This window comes from Gekko japonicus, unplaced genomic scaffold (assembly GCF_001447785.1).
Source record: "Gekko japonicus isolate JY-2015 unplaced genomic scaffold, Gekko_japonicus_V1.1 scaffold495, whole genome shotgun sequence".
Taxonomy (NCBI): domain Eukaryota; kingdom Metazoa; phylum Chordata; class Lepidosauria; order Squamata; family Gekkonidae; genus Gekko; species Gekko japonicus.
Genome location: NW_015160850.1, coordinates 784,035 through 789,977, shown reverse-complemented (window position 1 = coordinate 789,977; position 5,943 = coordinate 784,035).

Here is a 5,943-nt window from a genome sequence, read left to right as displayed (position 1 = left end):
TCCTTCCTGAGCTATAAAAATGGGGGAGGCGGAGGCTATAAAACTGTGAGCTAGCTCACACTAACTCAGCTTAGAGGGAACATTGCTCACAGGGTGTCTGTTGTGGGGAGGGGAAGGGAAAGGAAATTGTAAGCTGCTCGGAGACTTGAAGTGAAAGGGGGGTATAAATCCAATCTCCTCCTCCTCCTCCTCTTCTTCTTCTTCTTCTTCTTCTTCTTCTTCTTCTTCTTCTTCTTCTTCTTCTTCTTCTTCTTCTTCTTCTTCTTCTTCTTCTTCTAGATGCTACTGGGCTTTTTGCTATTTTGCAGCAACAGAGTAACACGGCTAACTCCTCTGGATTCGTTTGCAAGAGGCTTCTTGGCATCTAAGGAAGACTTTAACAAGCAACGGGGCAGGCCACTGAAAGCTGCTCTGGTTTGAAAACACAAATCCAAAGGCAAAGCTGGACTTGGATGTTCCCGCTCCCTGAAGTCCCATGATGCTATTTTTAACAGCCCCCTTCTGGGCTGTGTGTGTGTGTGTGGCTTGTGCGAGCTGAGAGCAGTCTTGCGACCTCTCTCTGCTTCCCGAGGGAGTCTGCGCCGTCAAACCGGGCCCTGTGAGAACCGTCACAGAGCCACATCTAGCAAAGAGCGTCAGACGATGTACTGTTGCTATATGTCTCCAGAGAAATTGGCCAAAATATATAAAGGTACTTCGAGTTCCTGTTGGAAACGTGAACAGCATGAAGGAACGTTTTATCATGTAAGAAAGGAAAAAAAAAATTAAGGATACAAACACAATTGTTAACTCAGAAGATTTTAAAGACTAATGTACAACTGAAACCAGAGTCTTTCCTTTTGGGATTAATGGACACTTGGCTGGAAAGAAGTCATGGAAGACTGTTTTTGTATAGGACCACGGCAGCAAGAATATTATATGCATGAAGGTGGATATGGCCCACAACAGAGGAATGGTTTGTAAAGGTGTTGTAAAGGTGCCATCGCGGAGATGGCAAAACTTACTACGGCCTCGGTCACACGGGCCAGATAATGCGGGGGGGAAGAGGCGTGGCTGTTCACCCCAGAGCAAAATAAAGTGTGGTAGCCCGATCACACGGTCCCCCGAGTCTCCGTGCTTTGGCTGTTAGCTGGCGATCACACGGTGATGCTGCAGTGTGGCAAAGAAGTGGCGTGGCGCGATCACACAAGCATTTTGCGTTTGTGCGCATGCGCAGTTCCATGGAGCAGCACTGCTTTCAGTTTCGTGCTTGTGCGCATGCGCTTACGAAAATCATCCGGTTTGCAATGGGACGTGGACGGGCGGTGGATGCCACAGGATACTAGCGCTCACATGATCAGTGCCGCGCATTTTCCGGATACTATTGCACTTTCCTTGGTACTTTTAAACTCCGCATCTTCGGCGGGACGTCACGGGTTGGCCACGGGTGCGGTACACTTCCCAGATGTTGCGATGTGATTGCACCCCGAAAATCCGCCCGACATTCATGCCTTTCGCGCGGCAAATTCTCTCTCTCTTTTTCTTTTTTCTCCGTGTGACCAGGGCCTACGTTGATTAGAGAAAAGACAAAAAGTTCATTTATTGTGGACTGGAAACCCCTGATAGACTTTTTTCACAAAACAGAGAATAACAATTTAATGACTTGTGGGTCTGATGAATAAGGAGCTTTGACAGTAGAAAACAGAAAGTGTTCTTTGTAAACGTAGAGAGTAAGAGAAAATGTTGCGATCGTGCTTATATTTGTCACGGAGGAAATTGGAAGCCTCCTCTACTTTATATTTTTCTTTTCTTCTTTCCTGTTTTGTTATCCTTTCTATCTTTCTTTTTGAAAATTTTAATAAAATCCTTAAAAAAAAACACACATCAGGGTTGAGCCCACCTGTTCTTGGTTAAATATTTTTATTTCAATATAAAACAGAAACAAACAATCAAACACACACACACACACACAAACATATAAACACACACCAAAAACATATAAATTGGGGGTTACAAGTATCTTCTTATTATATCTATTACATTACCTGCTACATTGTATAAGGTAAAGGTAAAGGCTTCCCTTGCTCGAAAGCCAGTCAAATCTGACTCTAGGGTTGCGGTGCTCATCTCCGTTTCAAAGCCGAAGAACCAGCACTGTCCGAAGACGTTTCCATGGTCACGTGGCCGGCATGACTAAACACCAAGGCGCATGGAACGCTGTTACCTTCCCACTGAAGCGGTACCTATTTATCTACTTGCAATTTCTTGCTTTCGAACTGCTAGGTTGGCAGAAGCTGGAACTAGAGATGGGAGCTCACTCCATCATGCGGCACACTCGGGTCTCAAACTGCTGAACTACCGACCTTCCACAGCCTGCAGTTCAGCGTCTTGAGCCACCGCAGCTCCCGCTACATTGTATAGCTATGGAATAATCAGTATTTATTGCCATAAACTTTTCTGTAGATATTCTGCAGTATGTTTAATATTTAATCTAAAATACCTCCGGATAAAATTATAAGTCCACATTGTTCATTTGTAGTATTCTTCAAACCATTTATCAAATCTTGACCACGTACTCTGGAATCTCTTTTCTTCTGCCTGTTCTAAGCCTCTGATACATGATGAGTTATGCGCAGAGGGTAATTTGGAGGTGGGGGGCAGTGTTCCCTCTAAGCTGAGTTAGTGTGAGCTCGCTCACAGTTTTTTAGCCTCCGGCTCACAGATCTTTTATCTTCGCTCAGGAAGGAGGGCTCCAGAGCGAACGGATTTACGCAGTAGCCAAACTGCTCACTCACAAGTTTAATGCCAGTGGCTCACAAAGGAGAATTCTTGCTCACAAGACTCCAGAGCTCAGAGGGAGCATTGGTGGTGGTGGAGGGAGGATGCTTGTTAAACGTAAGTCTGGATGCTGCGGATGCTTCCTGCCATAGAAAAACAGCTCCCTAGCAGAACGGCTCAGGGGGGATTGGAAGTCAACCCAGAGAATCTGGGCATTAATGACAGCCCCTTCTGATTGTGAACTGACTCAATGTCACTGAAATTTCCCCTGACTGGATGGGGCAGGCTGGCCCAATCTCATCAGGTCTCTGAAGCCAAACAGGGTCTGCCCTGGTCCGTATCGTGGATGGGAGACCACCAAGGAAGTCCGGGGTCGCTATGCAGAGGCAGGCGATGGCAAACCACCTCTGAATGTCTCTCGCCTTGGAAACCCTACAGGGGTCGCCATCAATGCTCCCTCTAAGCTGTGGAGTCTTGTGAGCAAAAATTCTACTTTGTGAGCTCCTGGTATTAAAGGTGAGTGAGCGACTGGGCTGCTGCATAAATTAGTTTGCTCTGGAGCCCTCCTTCCTGAGCAGAGACAAAAACCTGTGAGCTGGAGGCTAAAAAACTGTGAGCTAGCTCACACCAACTCAGCTTAGAGGGAACACCGGTCGCCATCAGTTGGCTGCGACTTGACGGCTTTTTCCGCCACCCCCGCCAGTGTCACTGAAAGGCAATGAAGAAACACAATAGCTCAGCTTTTTGGTAAAGGTAAAAGGTTTCCCTCGCTTGAAAGCCAGTCGAATCCGACTCTAGGGTTGCGGTGCTCATCTCCGTTCCCAAGCCGAAGAGCCAGCGCTGTCCAAAGACGTTTCCATGATCATGTGGCCGGCATGACTAAACACCAAGGCGCATGGAACGCTGTTACCTTCCCACCAAAGTGGTCCCTATTTATCTACTTGCAATTTCTTGCTTTTGAACTGCTAGGTTGGCAAGGAGCTGGAACTAGAGACGGGAGCTCACTCCGTTATGCGGCAACTCGGGTCTTGGTTGAACTACCAACCTTCCACAGCCTGCAGTTCAGCGTCTTAACCACTTGAGCCACCGCAGCTCCGGTACCTATTGATCTACTTGCGATTTCTTGCTTTCGAAATACTAGGTTGGCAGGAGCTGGGGCCAGAGACGGGAGCTCACTCCGTCATGCGGCAACTCAGGTCTCGAACTGCCAAACTACCAACCTTCCCGTCTGCAGCTGAGCCTCTGAACCACTTGAGCCACCGCAGCCCTTAGTACTGCTTTTAAGAGGTAAAGGTAAAGGTTCCCTTGCTCGAAGGCCAGTCGAGTCCGACTCTAGGGTTGCGGTGCTCATCTCAAAGCCGAAGATCTCCACTTAAAAAGGACCAGGCAGGAGGTGATGGGAAAGACCTCAACCTGAGACCCTGGAGAGCAGCTGCCAGTCTGAGTAGACAAGACGGACTTCGACGAACCAAGGGTCTGATTCAGTAGAAGGCAGCATCGTGTGCTTGTGTGTTTGTAAGAGAGAGAAAGATCCATGCCCGAATCCGTGCCATTTCATAGAACTTGTGTGTTTTGTGTCAGGGGATTGGGGGCCTTGTGGGCTGACTTGGCACCGGGGAACTTGCTCGTCTCCGCAGATCTGTGGATTTTTACGGTGTCATGAAATTTTATTTCTTATACCTTCCGGAATGTCACCACTCAGCTCCGACTTAGCAAAACAATCTGTTCGATGCCAGCTAACTGGAGTTCTGCCAGGCGGAGATGCATCTGAGATGCGCGTGCCAGAAATAGATACAAGCTTTGGACCTGCCTGTGTTGATTCGACCACAAGAAGGTTTGCCAAGTCCCCTCTAGCCACTGGTGGGGTATAGGGGGGGTAAGGGTTGCCGGAACCCAGTTTGGATATGTTGGAAAAAAATGGCAAAAATACTCAAGATATTCGAAGTCTGCAACGGATCTTTGCTTCACTGGAGAAGAGGCATTTCTTTCTGTGTAAAAATCCTTATTTCTAAGGGAAGGGTACACAGGAAAAGCTACGAAATGACAGAGACCTACGGCTACCTCTCTACAGCTACGGAACAGACGGACAGCAACGGCAGCAATGGAGATTCTTCTTCTTCTTGACCCCTAGAAGGAAACCACCTGAATACATTAACCAATGATTGTGAGTAAACAGACTTAGATTTCCCGGGCTTCGTTTCCATTGGCTCTGTGCCAGGTTTCCCTTCCAGGTCAGTCTAAACAATAGCCCACAAGGTAAACAGATTAACCCTATAATGACTAGATTAGACCTTGCAACACACACATATTTCCAACAGGATGCACCTGGAGATTTGAAGAAGGAGACTGGGGAGGACAGGGACCTCAGCAGTGTTCCCGCTAAGCTGAGTTCGTGTGAGCTAGCTCACAGCTTTTTAGCCTCCGGCTCACACATTTTCATCTCTGCTCAGGAAGGAGAGCTCCAGAGCAAAATAATTTATGCAGCAGCCAAATCGCTCGCTCACAACTTTATTGCCAGGAGCTCACAAAGTAGAATTTTTGCTCACAAGACCCCACAGCTTAGAGGGAACATTGGACCTCAGTGGTGTACAATGCCACAGAACCCACCCCTCCAATGGAGTCACTTTCTTAGGTGGAACCAGAGGTCATTTCGTAGAAAAAGAGGTGCAGGAGCCCATTAGCATAACTCATTTGCATATGCCACACCCCCTGACATCACCGGAAGTGTGTCAGAAGACAACACCCACCGCTCAGGCTCCACTGGACTGTTTTGGATTGCTAGCTATTTTTTTGGGGGGAGGAACGTGCAGATCTGTCCTCACAGAGGAGGGAGAGCTTGCACCTGAATAAAACTTGGTCTTAAAGGTGCCACTGGACTTTTTTGGACTGTGGGGGGGCTCTGCAACTTACCTGACTGCTTCTTGCTCTGACTGAAGGCTGCTGGGAGCAGGGGGTGGGGCTTATTGCATGTGCCCGCCCCCTGGGCTCTTTACTGCCGGAGCTCCGCTCCTGTGCGCTCCTGCAGGAAATGACCCCTGGTTGGCACCCCTCGCTATGTTAGAATTCCCTACTCTTCAGGAAGAAGTGCAACAGAGCACAGTGGGGAAATATGGTCTGTGCGGAATCCAATTCCATCAATAGAATTATGGGGAGGGGGAGCAATTCTTTAAAGTGTGGCCACCCAGC